The following is a 17,820-nucleotide window of genomic DNA, read 5'->3' on the forward strand; positions in this document are numbered from 1 at the left end:
CCACGTCTTCGGGCGTCACAGAATCAAACTCTTCCCAGATAATACTCACAAGACCTGCCTCTGTCCTCCCCGCTGAATCTACCCAGTCAGAGTCCAGGTGTTCCCGAATCTGAGCGATAATGAATCCTGCTGAATCAGTTACCTGTGTGTGCTTTCTGGATTTGATTGCTGTTGCAAAGTCTGACAGTCTCCTATTTGATTTTTGAGTTTGTCTTCCTTTCCATCCCTCCTTACTTCATTATTTGACTTGCTTTCTAGGGGGTTTTGCTTGGAATTAGGTCCTGGAGATCCTAAAGATTGGTCACCCTCCCCCCTCAATTTTAGTTTAAAGCCCTCCTGATAAGTTGAGTCAGTCGTTTTCCAAAAACATTCTTCCCAGTTTTTGTGAGGTACAGCCCATCCCTTGCCAAAAGCCCATCATGGAGATAGTACAGACAATGGTCCAGGAATCCAACATTTTTTTGACTACACCAACCCTTTAGCCAGTGGTTCACTTCTAGAATCCTTTGTTCTCTTACCGGACATTGACCTTTCGTTGGCAGTACAGATGAAAAAACTACTTCTGCACCTAAATCCTCAACTTCATTCTTTTCCACCTCAAGCACAAACTTCAGATGCTGTCTCCATGTGGAAACGAAGGTACTTATATTCTTTTCTTTAATCAAAGTAGTCAATTTTGCCATTTCTGCCAACTCCATCAACTTCTGCAACCATTCTTCCATGGTAGGTATCAAAGTGTCTTTCCATTTTTGCACATATAATAATCTTGCTGCTGTCAATATATATAGGGTCAAAGTTCCATTTTTTTTTCTCCAAGTCTTTTTCCATTAGACCCAAAAGGAAAGTTTCTTGTTTCATCTTTAGCTTCATTTTCAGAATTTTCTCTATTAAAATATGAATCAAAATTTCTTTGCTTTATCACATGTCCACCATAAATGATAAAAAGTCCCTTCTTTTCTTTTACACTTCAAATGTTCATTCTGTCATGCCTCCGTCGGAGTCTGAATCTGAATCTGCGGTGGAAGATGAGCTGGAACAAGAACTGACAGCGAATGAGAGGGCAGCTCTGTTGACCTTGGAGGAAACTGGGGAAGGGCAGAGTCAGTCCAGGCAAGGCTGTTTGGAATTAGTAAGGTCTGCAGGGAGGGAGGAACAGAGGCAGGATGAACAGGAGAGACAGAGCTCAGACGAGGAGCAAGAACCACCCCATCCTGATGCAAGGGCTCAGAGAGAGCAGAGAAGGCATGATCAGCACAGACGGAGCAGGCCACTCGCAAGTAGAGTGCCCTGCCCAGCTTCACCAGGAACACACAGAGTCCCTTGGGAGTTGGGTGGCATAGAAATGCGACAAAATAAATAAATAAATAAATAAATAAATAAATAAATAAATAAATAAATAAATAAATAAATAAGACTTAAGGAGGTGCTGTGGGGAGGGGCATTTGTTAGGAACAAACGCTGAGTTCCTGAAGTGTTGTGTGCCGACATTTGAACTTGCCAAGAGTCCTTGCATTCCTTGTTGGCATTCTTGACTAATTATCTGGATCTTTTGCTCCCTGAACTCCTTGCTTTGCTCTTGTTTTGCCAAATACATTTGGGATTTATTGCCGTGCAACCTTGGTGCAGACAGCGCTGGGCTGGACTAATTGCAGCCAGAGGCTGCTTGAGGTTTGTGTGGGGGTTTGTTATCACTCTGCTCTGGGACTTGCCAGAAATGTGGGAGCGTTTGGGGAGATTTGGAGCAATGAAGAGGAGGTTTGAACTGTCAGCTGTTTGTGTTATCTCTGTGCCGGGTCATCACACATTCAACATACCTTTATACATCTTAGATAACTTATCTGGTGTTAGATACCAGTGATACATCATCTTATTAAAAATTTCTTTTAAATTATAGTTTAGTGTAAATTTTAAATCTTTTGTGCACATATTTTCCCATTGTTCAAGCATCACATTATATCCAAAATTACTTGCCCACTGAATCATACGTTTTACATGTTCACTTTCCAAATTCAATTTCAATAACAGTTTATAAATCTTAGCAATAATATGTTCATCACTTCCACACAGTAAGATTTCCAATTCATTTTTAACAAAATCAAACCCATAACTCCTTTTATTCAATTTAAATCTTTCTTTCAGTTGTTTGTAGGTAAACCAATGGCAAACGTAACCTTCTGATTCAAGTTCTTCCCTCGGCTTTAGTATAGGGTCACCAGAGTTGAAAGGTAAAGTTTTGCCATACGTCCACCAGTCTGGCTTCACCACTATTTCTTTTCTAAAAAAAGCTTCCTGGGGTGTCACCCAAAGAGGCAGTTTCATAGAGAGCCTTGTTTTATATTTGTTCCAAACTCTTAGTATGGCACGTTTAACAAAGTGATTATTAAAATCAACATTAACTTTAGTTTTATCATGCCATAAATAGTCGTGCCATCCAAACCTTAATTCATGGCCCTCTAATTCAAGTAACCTCTTGTTCTGAAGGTTCATCCATTCTTTTAACCAGGCCAGATGGCATGCATCGAAATACAGTTTCAACTCTGGAAGACCCAAACCCTGATCTGTCCCCGTCCACACACACACACAAACACAGCCAGCCGAGGGTTAAGGAAGCACTTGGCACACACCCAGGTCTTTATCTCCAACTTGGCAGCGATATACACACCGTCTGCCAAGTGCTTTATTTCCACAGAAACAGAAAGATAATATACTCAGCGTACAAGAGTCCAACAGAAAATAATATTCCTCTCCGCAGTTTCGGACGATGCTTTAGTGACTATCCAAGGTTTATTTTTGTTCGTCACAGGGATCACTGGCCACCACCCTCTATTATATAGTCTCTGGGGTGTGGTCCAGTGACTCAGTTCTAATCCCTAGCACGCCTCCTGAGCTGCTGCAATCGTTTATCACGCCTTCGGAGGCGTGCGTCCAGGAATGATGTCTCTGCTTCACTCTCATCCGAGACACCTGTCTCCCTGCTAATCTCCTCTCCCTCGGCCAGCACCTGAGACAGTGCCAGAGGGGAGGGGCCTGGAGAGGGAGGTCTGGCTGACTCCTCTTCCTCATGCTCGGAGCTTTCTTCCTCCGATGGGATAGGCTCAGAGGGCGGGGCCACAACACTATCCCCCACCGCAGGGCCCTTCCCCCGGGTCTGACGGTCAGGATGGGGTCGGGACGGGAACTGTTCGTGGAAAGCCCGCACCAGGTCAGGGGCCTGAACGGCAGACGCGTCCACCCAGGTGAAATCCTCGGCCCCGTACCCCTTCCAGGCGATGAGGTATTGGAAGCGCCCCTTCAGCCAACGGGAGTCCCGGATACTGTCCACCTCGTACGTCGAGGCGTCGTCCTCGTCGGCTGCGGCTGGGGGGGCAGGCATCAGCGGGCGGCGGAGATGGTTCGCGGGGGCCTCAGGGACCAGGAGGGACCAATGAAAAACGGGGTGGAGCCGCATGGAGTGGGGTAGAGTCAACCGGTAGGCCACCGGGTTGATGACCGCCTCGATAGGGAAGGGACCGATAAAGCGGTGGGCCAGTTTCCTCACCGGCCGGTCCGTGGGGAGGTGTTTCGTGGACAGCCACACCCGATCTCCAACTTCCAGCGGTGGCGTCGCCCGGCGGGCGTGATTGGTGAACCGTTTATAATCCTCTTTCGCCCCGGATCAGCTGCCGCTGCACCAGTTGCTGCACCGCCTGCAGCTCCGAGAGGAAGTCCCGGGTCTCGGGAACAGGGGAGTCCATGATGGTCAACGGGAAAAGCCGTGGATGGTATCCGACGTTGGCATGGAACGGGGTCATCTGGGTGGAGGTGTGTTGGGAGTTGTTAAAGGCGAACTCCGCCAGGGGAAGATACTCGGCCCAGTTGTCCTGCTGCTGGTTGACAAAACAGCAGAGGTACTGCTCCAGTATGCCGATGACCTTCTCCGTGCCCCCGTCAGTCTCCGGATGGTGCGACAACGACAGGCACACCTGCACCTCCAGCGCGGCCATCAGGCTTTTCCAGAAGCGGGCCGTGAACTGGGCCCCGCGGTCCGAAACCACCCGGTCCGGCAGGCCGTGGAGGCGGAAGATGTGTTGCAGGAACAGGCGAGCCATGGTGCGGGCCGAGGGCAGGCTGCGGCACGGGATGAAATGTGCCATCTTCGTGAGCGCATCCACCACCACGAGGACGGTCGTGAACGTAGCGGACAGGGGCAGGTCTGTCAGGAAGTCCATGGAGATGGCTCCCCACGGTCTCTCCGGTGTCGGCAGAGTCCAGGAGGGGGGCCGGACGCGGCTTTGGCCTGTTGGCACGTCACACAGGACGTCATGTAGGCGTGCACGTCATGCCGTACCCGAGGCCACCAAAAAGACCGCGTCACTAAGTTCAAAGTCTTAAAGAAGCCGAAGTGCCCCGCCACGGGGTTGTCATGGCACTGGTTCATGACGAGGGCTCGGAGCGGACTCGTGGGCACGTACAGCCGACCCCGGTGTCTGAGCATGCCCTCCTCCACGGTCCATGGGGACGCGGGGCCGACGTCCGCTCTTCGCTGCTGCGACCAGTCGTCCCGTCGATGCGCTTCCAGCACCTGAGCCCACAGGTCCACCGGTTCCTGGACCGCGGCCAAGGAGTCCGCTGGCAGCACCGTCCGGGGGGAAAGGGAGTCCTTGGGGCAAAAGTATTCTGGCTTATGGGATAGCGCGTCCGCCCTCTGGTTGAGGTTGCTCGGAACGTATGTGACATGGAAGTTGAACCGGGAGAAAAAGAACTACCACCGGATCTGCCGCTGGTTCAACTTCCTGGCCATGGTGAGGTGCTCCAGGTTCCGATGGTTGAGTGGTCTTATTATAGGGGATATAGACATGAAACCCTTGTCATGGTCAGATCACTCACTCCTTCGTCTGGACCTTCGAACCGCTACACCCCGCCGCAGGGAGGCGGACCCAATTAGATGGATCCGCCCCAGGCGCCTGATGGATCCTGAGAGGTTCCAGATGGAGCTTGGGCCAATTCCTGAAGATCTGGCACACGACTCGGCCGAGGACCTGGTAGCTGCCTGGGATCGGGCGGCTGGTGGGGCCTTGGATCGAGTCGTGCCTTTGCGGCCTCTGACCCGGTGTCGATCCCTCGCGGCTCCTTGGTTCACCGAGGAGCTGAGGGAGATGAAACGCCGGAAAAGACGCCTAGAGAGCGGTTGGAGGGCCAGTCTCGCTGAATCTGACCGAACACTGGTAAGGTCGCATATTAAGACCTACCTAGTGGCGATAAAGACGGCAAAGTTTAACTACTTTTCCACCTCTATTGCGTCATCAGGGAATCGTCCGGCTGCCCTGTTCAGGGTAACCCGCTCCCTGCTCCATCCGGGAGCGCGGGAGGATCCCTTGGAAGGCAGGGCGGAGGATTTCGGACAATACCTGTATGACAAAATCGCTGAGATCCGGGGGGATTTGGACTCTGACTGGGTAGATCAGGGCAGGGTGACGAGGAATAGTCTTGAGAATGTTATCTGGGAGGAGTTTGATGCTGTGACTCCGGATGATGTGGACAGGATTTTGGGGAGACTTAGTGCGGCTCTGGAGGGCTCGGGACAGGGGTTGTTCCTCTGTTCTGGTCCTGTTAGACCTCTCAGCGGCTTTTGATACCATCGACCATGGTATCATGCTGCACCGGCTGGAAGAGTTGGGGGTGGGAGGCACCGTGTTGCGGTGGTTCTCCTCCTTTCTCTCCGACCGGTCGCAGTTTGTGTTGGCAGGGGGGCAGAGGTCGACCTCGAGGCCTCTCATTTGTGGAGTGCCGCAGGGATCGGTCCTCTCGCCTCTCCTGTTCAACATTTATGTGAAGCCGCTGGGTGAGATCATCCGTGGCTTTGGGGTGAGATACCACCAGTACGCTGATGACACCCAGCTGTACATCTCCACCCCAGGCCACCCCAATGATGCCCTTGAAGTGATGTCCCAGTGCCTGGAGGCTGTACGGATCTGGATGGGGAGGAACAGGCTCAAGCTCAACCCTTCCAAGACTGAGTGGCTGTGGCTCCCGGCATCCCGATATAGTCAGTTGACTCCATCACTGACTATTGGGGGCGAGTCATTGGCCCCCACAGAGAGGGCTCGCAATCTGGGAGTCCTCCTGGATATGCAGCTGTCCTTGGAGGAACACCTGACGGCTGTAACCAGGGGGACCTTTTGTCAGGTTCGCCTGATCCGCCAGTTGCGGCCCTTTCTTGATCGGGATTCCCTGTGCACAGTCACTCACGCCCTCGTCACCTCTCGCCTTGACTATTGCAACGCTCTCTACATGGGGCTCCCCTTGAGGAGCACCCGGAGGCTCCAGCTGGTCCAGAACGCAGCAGCGCGGGTAGTGACGGGAGCAGCATGGCGCTCCCATGTAACACCGCTCCTGCGCGACCTGCACTGGCTCCCAGTTGTCTTCCGGGTGCGCTTCAAGGTGTTGGTTATCACCTTTAAAGCGCTCCATGGCATAGGGCCTAGCTATCTTCGAGACTGCCTGCTGCTACCAACGACCTCCCATCGACCCGTGCGCTCCCACAGAGAGGGCCTCCTCGGGGTGCCATCAGCCAGACAATGTAGGCTGGTGACCCCCAGGGGGAGAGCCTTCTCTGTGGGGGCACCTACCCTCTGGAATCAGCTCCCCCCAGAGATACGGAGAATCCAAGACCTCAGTGCCTTCCGTCGCGCCCTTAAAACCCATTTATTTAAACAAGCCGGGCTGGCTTAAGATGAAATTTTTAACTGTTTTTTAAATGTTTTAAATGTTTTTAATTGGTAATGAGTTTTAATTGGGCCAAATTTATATATCTTTTAATTGTTTTTAATATTTGTTCTGCATGTTTTTTAATCTGGCTGTACACCGCCCTGAGTCCTCAGGGAGAAGGGCGGTATAGAAATCCAATATAAAATAAAATAAAATAAAAATAAAATGTTTACTGGACCCGTGTCCCTCCTGGTTGGTACTGGCCTCCCGGGAGGTTACACGAGGCTGGCTCCAGGGTGTTATCAACGCTTCGTTGAGTGAGGGTCACTTCCCCGCCACCTTGAAAGAAGCGGTGGTGAGGCCTCTCCTCAAGAAGCCGTCCCTGGATCCGGCAATATTGGCCAACTATCGTCCTGTCTCCAACCTTCGCTTCCTGGCGAAGGTTGTTGAGAGTGTGGTCGCGCGACAGTTTCCACAATTCTTGGAGGAAACATCCTATCTAGATCCGTTCCAGTCGGGTTTCAGGCCTGGACACAGCACGGAAACGGCATTGGTCGCGTTGGTTGATGATCTCTGGAGGGCTCGGGACAGGGGTTGTTCCTCTGTTCTGGTCCTGTTAGATCTCTCAGCGGCTTTTGATACCATCGACCATGGTATCATGCTGCACCGGTTGGAAGAGTTGGGGATGGGGGGCACCGTATTACGGTGGTTCTCCTCCTTTCTCTCCGACCGGTCGCAGTTCGTGTTGGCAGGGGGGCAGAGGTCGACCTCAAGGCCTCTTATATGTGGAGTGCCTCAGGGGTCGGTCCTCTTGCCCCTCCTGTTCAACATTTATGTGAAGCCGTTGGGCGAGATCATCCGTGGCTTTGGGGTGAGATACCACCAGTACGCTGATGACACCCAGCTGTACATCTCCACCCCAGGCCACCCCAACGATGCCCTTGAAGTGATGTCCCAGTGCCTGGAGGCTGTGCGGATCTGGATGGGGAGGAACAGGCTCAGGCTCAACCCTTCCAAGACTGAGTGGCTGTGGCTCCCGGCATCCCGATATAGTCAGTTGACTCCATCACTGACTATTGGGGGCGAGTCGTTGTCCCCCACAGAGAGGGCTCGCAATCTGGGAGTCCTCCTGGATAGGCAGCTGTCCTTGGAGGAACATCTGACGTCTGTAACCAGGGGGACCTTTTGTCAGGTTCGCCTGATCCACCAGTTGCGGCCCTTTCTTGATCGGGATTCCCTGCGCACAGTCACTCATGCCCTCGTCACCTCTCGCCTGGACTACTGCAACGCTCTCTACATGGGGCTCCCCTTGAGGAGCACCCGGAGGCTCCAACTGGTCCAGAATGCAGCAGCGCGGGTAGTGACGGGAGCAGCCTGGCGCTCCCATGTAACACCGCTCCTGCGCGAGCTGCACTGGCTCCCAGTGGTCTTCCGGGTGCGCTTCAAGGTGTTGGTTATCACCTTTAAAGTGCTTCATGGCATAGGGCCTAGCTATCTTCGAGACCGCCTGCTGCCACCGACGATCTCCCATCGACCCGTGCACTCCCACAGAGAGGGCCTCCTCGGGGTGCCATCAGCCAAACAGTGCAGGCTGGTGACCCCCAGGGGGAGGGCCTTCTCTGTGGGGGCACCTACCCTCTGGAATCAATTGCCTCCAGAGATAAGGAGAATCCAAGACCTCGGTGCCTTCCGCCGTGCCCTTAAAACCTTCCTTTTCCAGCAAGCCGGGCTGGCCTAATTTTTTAAGTGTTTTTAAGTGTTTTGTTTATTGTTTTTAATTAATGGGGCCAAATTTATATATGTATATTTTAACTGTATTTTAATATTTGTACTTGATGTACTTTACTTGGCTGTTCACCGCCCTGAGTCCTCAGGGAGAAGGGCGGTATACAAATTCAAAATAAAATAAAATAAAATAAAATAAAAAATAAACACCCGGGTGTTCAAAATCAGGTGCCGAGGGGGCTCACAGTCCACAGCCGCCGACTCCGGCGGGGCATGGTCACGTGCCTGACCCAGAGTTTCCCCTAGGCCAGGCCTGGCCCATTTCCCGGCTGGTCACGCCGAGACTCCGGAACAGGCTTGAGCGGTCCACTCCGCTTCCGGGGACACGAGGCGGCAAAATGTCCAGCCTCGCCGCAATAGAGGCACAACCCCCCTTGGCGTCTCCGCATCCGCTCCTGGGCTGTCAGTTGAGGTCTGGCTGCTCCGAGCTCCATGGGCTCCTCAGCCGTCGCCACAAAACGCGGTGTGGTCCGGAGCGCTGTCGGTGCGAAACGCGGGGGTGCCGACACTGTCGGTGGTTCCGGAAGAGCCCGACGGGGCCGTTGCCGTTGCAGGCGGGCGTCGATGCGCAGGCATTGGGTCACCAGCACGTCGAGGGTCTGTGGCGCCTCCACACGAACCAGCTCGTCCTGCATCTCGTCGGAGAGGCCGTCCTGGAAGGCATCCATCAGCGCCACCTCATTCCAAGCCGAATCCTGGCCTAGAAGTCGGAACTCCGCAATATAGTCCTGCAGGGGGCGCTTGCCTTGGCGGAGGTCCTTGATGCGCCTCGCTGCCGTCTGCACCCGGAGGGGGTCCTCAAACATGGTGCGCAGGTGTTGCAAAAAGCCCTGATAGTCCAGGAGCAAGGGGCTATCTTGCAGCAACAGGGGCGTGGCCCATCGGGCGGCAGTGCCAGAGAGGGAGCTGATAACAAATGCCACCCGAGCCCGGTCATCCAGAAAATCCTCCGGCCTCATCGCCATGAACAGTTGGCATTGCCCCAAGAAGGCCGGGAACATCTCCTGCTGCCCAGAAAACCTATCTGGCACCTTCACTGGGCATCTTGGACGGGGAGGGGGAGGAGGTGGAGCTGCAGGAGCATTTCCCAAAGCAAGTTGGGCAGTTAGCTGTGCTACTTGCTGTTGCAGAAGCTGATTGGCCTCCAGCATCTGCTGTAACTGCTGCTGCAGCTGTTGGTCCATCGTGGGTTAACGATGGAGTATGTGGTGACGAACAAGATGATCTGTCCCCGTCCACACACACACACAAACACAGCCAGCCGAGGGTTAAGGAAGCACTTGGCACACACCCAGGTCTTTATCTCCAACTTGGCAGCGATATACACACCGTCTGCCAAGTGCTTTATTTCCACAGAAACAGAAAGATAATATACTCAGCGTACAAGAGTCCAACAGAAAATAATATTCCTCTCCGCAGTTTCGGACGATGCTTTAGTGACTATCCAAGGTTTATTTTTGTTCGTCACAGGGATCACTGGCCACCACCCTCTATTATATAGTCTCTGGGGTGTGGTCCAGTGACTCAGTTCTAATCCCTAGCACGCCTCCTGAGCTGCTGCAATCGTTTATCACGCCTTCGGAGGCGTGCGTCCAGGAATGATGTCTCTCCTTCACTCTCATCCGAGACACCTGTCTCCCTGCTAATCTCCTCTCCCTCGGCTGGCACCTGAGACAGTGCCAGAGGGGAGGGGCCTGGAGAAGGAGGCCTGGCTGACTCCTCTTCCTCATGCTCGGAGCTTTCTTCCTCCGATGGGATAGGCTCAGAGGGCGGGGCCACAACAAACCCCTTCTTTCCTTGGCATCTTGCAATACAGTAGCTTATATCTAATTCTTGGGTTTTTTCCCCTTGCCATATAAACTTAGAAATATCCTTCTGCCATTGTTTAAATGGATTATTGGTTGCAAATATTCATCTTAATTACAACTTTTGAAATATCAGAGGCTATAAAAAAATGAAATCAGGTAAAGCTCCAGGCCCAGATGGCCTTATAAGCCAATACTATAAATGTTTTGAAGATGAACTTCTTCAGCCACTAAAGGATATAATGAATCATATATTAGAGGGTGGAAAGATACCCCCAACTTGGAAAGAAGCCAATATTGTGTTATTACCAAAGGAAGGTCAAGATGTTAAGATGATAAAGAATTATAGGCCAATCTCATTATTAAAAAAGGATTACAAACTTTTTGCTGCAGTTTTCTCAGAAAGACTAAAGAAAGTTTTACAGGTATATATGCATGAAGACTGATGTGGTTTTCTGCCAAAAAGACAAGTAAGGGACAATGTAAGGACTGTTTTGAATATCATTGAATACTTACAATACCATAATGAAAAACAGGTAGCTTTAATATTCTTAGATGCAGAGAAGGCCTTTGACAATTTAAATTGAGCTTTTATGTTTAAAGTCCTGGAAGAAATGAACTTTGGGGGGAATTTTATTCAAGGGGTCAAAGCGGTTTCTACGTCACAGCAAGCAAAAAATGTTATTAATGATGATTTAACTAACCCATGCGAAATTCAAAAGGGACAAGGATGTCCCTTGTCTCCTTTGTTGTTTATTTTGGTGTTGGAAGTCTTGAGCAGTGACATTAGGCAAGACAAAAAAATATTAGGTATAAGTATCAAGAATGAAGTTTATAAATTAAATAAATCTTCTTGCAAGATCCAAAAAATAGTATAGAATATTTGATGAGGAAATTAAATGAGTTTGAAGCTTTAGCGGCTTTTAAAATAAACAAACAGAAAACAACAATGCCGATTAAAAATATGACCTCACAGGATGGCTGACTAAAAATCTGGTTTTAGGGTTGGGAAAAGGGTGAAATATTTGGGGGTTATGCTGACGAACACAAACACAAAACAGTTCCAAAATAACTATGTACCTCTCTGGAATGATATCAAAAAGGATTTATTAAGATGGGACAAATTGCATTTATCACTTTCGGGTAGAATTTCTGTAATCAAGATGAATGTTTTACCAAAGATGCTCTTTCTGTTTCAGACATTACCAATACTTGCAACTGATACTCTATTTAAACAATGGCAGGTGGATATTTCTAAGTTTATATGGCAAGGGAAAAAAACCAAGAATTAGATACAAACTACTGCAAGATGCTAAGGGGTTTTGGGTTTACCAGATTTGAAACTGTATTTTGATGCTTGTTGTTTGGTCTGGCTAAAAGAGTGCGTGAATCTCCAGAATAAGAGGCTACTTGACCTAGAGGGTCATGAATTAAGATTTGGATGGCACGGCTACTTATGGTATGATAAGGTTAAAATAAATGTTGATTTCAACAACCACTTTGTTAGACGTGCCATTCTTTTTTTAAAAAAACAATTTTTTATTTTTTTCAGACACACGAACATAAAATACATATTTTCTGAATAGAGTATTGACCGAGTCAAAATTCATACAGCTTATTTGCTCCATATTTACTATATATATTCCAATTTCTTCCAATATTCTACTTTCCCCCTTTTATCTATATTTTTTATAGAATATATAATCAATATTACCATCCGCCCTCGCCTCCTTATCTTCACCTATCACAAATTTTTAATCTATTGAAACCCTTTACTTTAAACACAGTCGTTCAATCATTTAATTTTTCACAATTATTTCTTTAATATCAATTTTTCCCAAAGATGGACCAAATTTTATCCTATCTTACTACTTTATCCATTATTTTACCCTTTTAAGCATATATTTCTTTATATTTGTTTTACATCATCTTTATCTAAAAATTAATCATTTTAGCATTTTACCTGAAACAATACAATTCTTCCCATTTATTTTTATAACCCCCTTTTTAAGTAAACCTAACTACCATTTCAAATTCATTCCAACTTTCCCCTTCAAATAATTCCTTTTTTGTAATTCAATTTTTACAGTCCCAGTATTAATACAATTTCTTTACACTTTCAGGGTTACAGAATATACTTCATCTTATTCAAGTAATATAATCATCAATATTGCTTCTATCAGAATTATTTATACGACTATTATTATACTTGTATATAATTTCCCCTTCTAAATAAATCATTTTATATCAAATCAGTTATGTTATCATTTAAATTCAATTTTAACAATCCCAATATTTTTAATTTTTCATTTCCATTTCATTTAAATTTCAATGTTTTAATCCTTTCTAAATATATCCACCACCAGAAACAATACAATCCTTCACCTTTGTTTTTATAATTCATTTTGTATAATTCAATTTTTACAATCCCAATAATTTCCCCTTCTAAATAAATCATTTTATATCAAATCAGTTATGTTATCATTTAAATTCAATTTTAACAATCCCAATATTTTTAATTTTTCATTTCCATTTCATTTAAATTTCAATGTTTTAATCCTTTCTAAATATATCCACCACCAGAAACAATACAATCCTTCACCTTTGTTTTTATAATTCATTTTGTATAATTCAATTTTTACAATCCCAATAATTTCCCCTTCTAAATAAATCATTTTATATCAAATCAGTTATGTTATCATTTAAATTCAATTTTAACAATCCCAATATTTTTTAATTTTTCATTTCCATTTCATTTAAATTTCAATGTTTTAATCCTTTCTAAATATATCCACCACCAGAAACAATACAATCCTTCACCTTTGTTTTTATAATTCATTTTGTATAATTCAATTTTTACAATCCCAATAATTTCCCCTTCTAAATAAATCATTTTATATCAAATCAGATATATTGTCATTTAAATTCAATTTTAAGAATCCCAATATTTTTAATTTTATTCATTTCAATTTCATTTACCAAATCTCCTCTTATTCAAATAATATAATCACCAATATTAATCCTAATACCATTGTTAATACAATTATTACTTTACATATATTTCATATTACCCTTCCTCCTATCCATTAATTACTCCCTTTAACCATTTTCTCCTGATCCATCTAATATACCACCCATTTTCTTTTTTTTCTTTTTCTTCTTTTTATAGTTATCCTCTCTTTTGTTCTCTTCTGTTCTATTCCCCTTTTCTCGTTTTACCTTCCTTGTTTCCCCATTGTTAATCCCAATGTAATCATTCAATTTTTCCCCTCTGAATTTTCTATTTTTAACATTGTTAATCCCAATGTAATCATTAAAAAAAAACATTTCTCGCCTAGATTGCCCTCTATTCTCAGCTGATCTATTCCCCTTTTTTCATCTCTGCTTCTTTCTGACCTCTCTATTTTTACCAGTTAATCTCAGTGTAATCATTGAAACTGTTATTCACTCTCTTTTTTTCATTGTTATTCCCAATGTAATCATTTAATTTTTCATCAATGTCTTTGTCTTCAGTGTTATTTTCTTGCTTCTCATTAGTAGCTTGTTCATCCCGTTGACTATGGTCCGGAAAAATTCTTGATTTTTTTATGTCCATATCAAATGATAAACGTATCATTTGAACCATCTCAATTAGTTCTTGCCACATGTTGACATTCTAGTTACTTTTTAACTCCAATTTAAAGTTTGTTGTTTTCCACCTCTTGTATTATCAATGTTCAGTTGTTGAGAAGATAAACAAATCCTCCTTACAAACTCTCACGGCTCGTTCCTCAAGGACTCAGAAAATTTCCCATATTTAAAGTGTTCAATGTAGTACTTTTTTTTCTGCCAGTAGATGGCTCTCTAGAATCCACAAGTTCCAAATCAACAATTTAACAAAATATCCAGTTTTGTATATTAAATCCAATTAACTTTCTTTCTTTCTCTTCTAAGTTTTTTATGTTTTCCAATTTTCAACTTTACATTCCAGTTCAAGTTCAATTTAAAATCTTTAATAGGGCTTCTATTGTGGGTTTTTCTATATTGTTTAATCTTCCTTTAAAGTTCAAAATTTTCCTTGCAGTTTATATCCAATCCTATTCCAAAAGTATTTTCTTTTGGGTTTCTTTTTCTTATAATCTCTCCAAATTCAGTATCCACATTTAAAATTTAAACATCAAACTCCGTTTTGGGCTTTAGTGTTTTTTACTTCTGCTTTCTCTCTTCTCTGTCAATTAACTTCCCCCGACACTATTTAGCTGCTGTTTCCACGCCAGGATAGCTTTAAAAATTTCCATTTTTTTTTCTTTATTACCTGTGAGTTGCCCAATCGCTCACCCGGTACCAATACTCCGTCCAAATCTTCACTCCTGCACAATTCTTATTCCGGATGAGACTGGAAGCATAGTGGCAAGACTGGCTGGGAAAATACCAGGCTCTAACGAGCCTGGCAAAACTCAGCCAGACGAACTGCTGTCAAGGGGGGAGGGGTCTTCGGACCAGAACCGTCCTGTAGGGACAGCGAAGAAGGAGAGGCATCTCGGATGGCTAAAGAGGAACAGGCAAGTTCCTTGGAAAGCCAGAGAAAACTCTTCGATCCAATGGCGGGGGGCGGGGGCCATTGCGACCGCCATGAAGCCCATTCTAAGAGTTTGGAATAAATATAAAACAAGTTTTTTCATGAAGATGCCTCTTTGGGTTTCCCCACAGGAAACATTCTTTAGAAAAGAAATGGTGATGAAGCTGGACTGGTAGACTTATGGTAAAATAATATCTTTTGATTTAGTTGATCCTAACCTCAAGTCTAAGGAGGAGCTAGAATCAGAAGCACATCTTTGCCACTGGTTTACATATCTACAATTGAAAGAAAGATTTAAATTAGACAAAAAGAGTTATGGGTTTGACTTTGTTAAAAATGAATTGGAAATCTTATTGTGTGGTAGTGATGAACATATTATCGCTAAGGTCTATAAAACGTTATTGAACTTAAATTTGGAAAGTGAACGTGTAAAGCATTGTATAATTCAATGGGCAAGGAACTTTGGATATAATGTAATACTTGAACAATGGGAGAACATGTGGAAGAAAGGTTTAAAATTTACATTAAATTACAATTTTAAAGAAAATTTCTATAAAATGATGTATCGTTGTTATTTAACTCCAGACAAGTTATCAAGAATGTATAAAGGTATTTCAAATGAATGTGTCAGCGTCTCAGAACTGACATAGAAAAGGGAGGAGAAGCCTGAACTTTTGTCTGCTAAATCCCTTTGAAGATTCGGTCTCCTCGGAGATGGGGAGGGAGGAGACATTCCTGTGACCTGACGAAGAAAGGAATTAGGAAAGTGACTTGGAAGATAGCCAATGAGAAGCAGAGAATTGGGGATCGGAAAGGGAGGGATTGGGGGGCAAAGGTCAGTACTGACCGCGAAGAGTCAGGATCAGGTTGCTGTGCTCGAATAAAGAGAAAATTTCCTTAAAGACCGGCAGTTTGGAAGTTCATTTATTTTGAGATAGCATCGAAACCTGACAGAATGTTGGAAATGTAAATGTAAAGAAGGGACTTTTTATAATTTAAGGTGGACATGTGATAAAGCAAAGAAATATTGGAGTAGGATTCATATTCTAATACAGAAAATTCTTAAAGTGAATATAAAGATAAAACCAGAGACTTTTCTTTTGGGCTTAATAGAAAAAGACTTGGAAAAAATATTTGAACTTTTGATGCTATACATGTTGACAGCAGCAAGATTACTTTCTGCTCAAAAATGGAAGGACACTTCGACTGCAAAATGACTGCAAAAGTTGATGGAGTTAGCAGAGATGGCTAAATTGACTGCTTTGATCGGGGGGGGGGGGATACTTTTGTTTCTACCTGGAAACTGCTTCTGAACTTCATGCTTGAGGTGGAAAAAATGAAACTTGGATTTTGAGTTTTACCGATTACATAGATTTGTTGATATAGAAATGGCTAGTTTAAACTATTACGTAAAAGTAAAAAGTTGATGTTTGATGTTAATGCCTTATTCTACTGCACCAAGGGGAGTCGGAATTCAATGACTTTTCTTTCTTTTTCCCCCTTCTTCTCCACACTTTTCCCTTCCCCTTTCCCTTCCCTACTTCTCCTTTTTGCTTTTGTATTTTTTTATGTTATATCATAAATTAATAAAATTGTTATAAACATAAAAAAAATAGGACAAATTCAGAGAGGCCTATCTTTACATGGATACATGGATCAAGAAAGAATGGTCATCTGGAAAACAGATGGAGTTAGAGTAGAAAGAACCAAATGGCTTCTGGAATATGAAATTTAAGATTCTTCCAACCCTCAACATATGGGCTTAGCTGGTTTGTGCTACATAAGGCTATTTCTGGTCACAAAAACCAAGAAACATTGTTGCAAATGCCAAAATTGCACTACATCAACAAAAAAAACAAATATCAAATACATCTAACATTAAACATAAGAAAAAATCTACCCTGACTGAATGCTGAAAGATACATAAAAAATCTAATATATTCTGCTCCCCTTACGTAACAGGTCTACAATAGTTATAAACTTTCCTGTCTATATTTAACAAAAATGCTATATTACATAAACAAATATCCCAGATGTGGAAATTGATCTAATAATCAAATCAACCCTATATATCTTCAAATCCTTCTGTTAACCATCTGTCGTTGTATGTAACATGTAGAAAAACCACAAATTTGTCTAATCCATTTTCTCTAATCAAAGCAGTTAATTTTGCCATCTCTGCTAGTTTAGTCAAGTTTAAAATCCATGCTTTGCCAGTTGGCATCCACTTTCCCTTCCAATGCTCAGCATATAAAATCCTCGCAGTGATCACTATGAGTACTACGTAGTACATACCTTTTTTATAGAGCATTGAGCCCCTCCCCTTTGTGACATCATTTCCTCCCCACCCCCACCCCAGAGGACTCTGACATCATTTCCCTCAGCCCTTTATGTCCCATAACCCCTTTCACCAGAAGTACTGAGACATCATTTCCCTCTGCCCTTTACACCCCACAACCCCTTTCACCGGAAGTGGTGTAACGCCATTCCGGTTAGCACTGCCTTGCCTATAATCCTTTCCCCAGTAGTACCGTGACAACACCACACATTGCCCCCCCTTGGAACCACATGTCCTTTCACCCAGAAGCTTTGTAACAGCAAGCACTCTGCCCCGCCCTGTCCCACAATACCTATCACCCAGAAGTACTGCGATGTATTAATTATTCACCAGAGATCGTTCTCATTGGCCTGTATTTGTAGAGACATAGGTTGGTAGCAGCAACCTATGATGCTGCCACTTTGCCTTAGAGCAGTTTCCCATTGGCCGAATCAAAAGAATGACAGCTAGAGCATGAGGATACCTAATACAAAAAAACAGAGGCATATCTGATTGGGCGGCACCTGGCTTAAGCAGCGGGGGACCCCAAAAAATGCAGGCTTGATTTTGCAGCCCAGGAAGTAAAGGCGATAAGTAAAGGCAATATCAATGTAAAATAAGCAAACCTGACTCCTGTTCTGGTCCCTGTTTCCTGTTGTAATGCATGG

Source organism: Pituophis catenifer, unplaced genomic scaffold (assembly GCF_029215685.1).
Source record: "Pituophis catenifer annectens isolate HBS135680 unplaced genomic scaffold, rPitCat1.0.hap2 SCAF_5, whole genome shotgun sequence".
Taxonomy (NCBI): Eukaryota; Metazoa; Chordata; class Lepidosauria; order Squamata; family Colubridae; genus Pituophis; species Pituophis catenifer.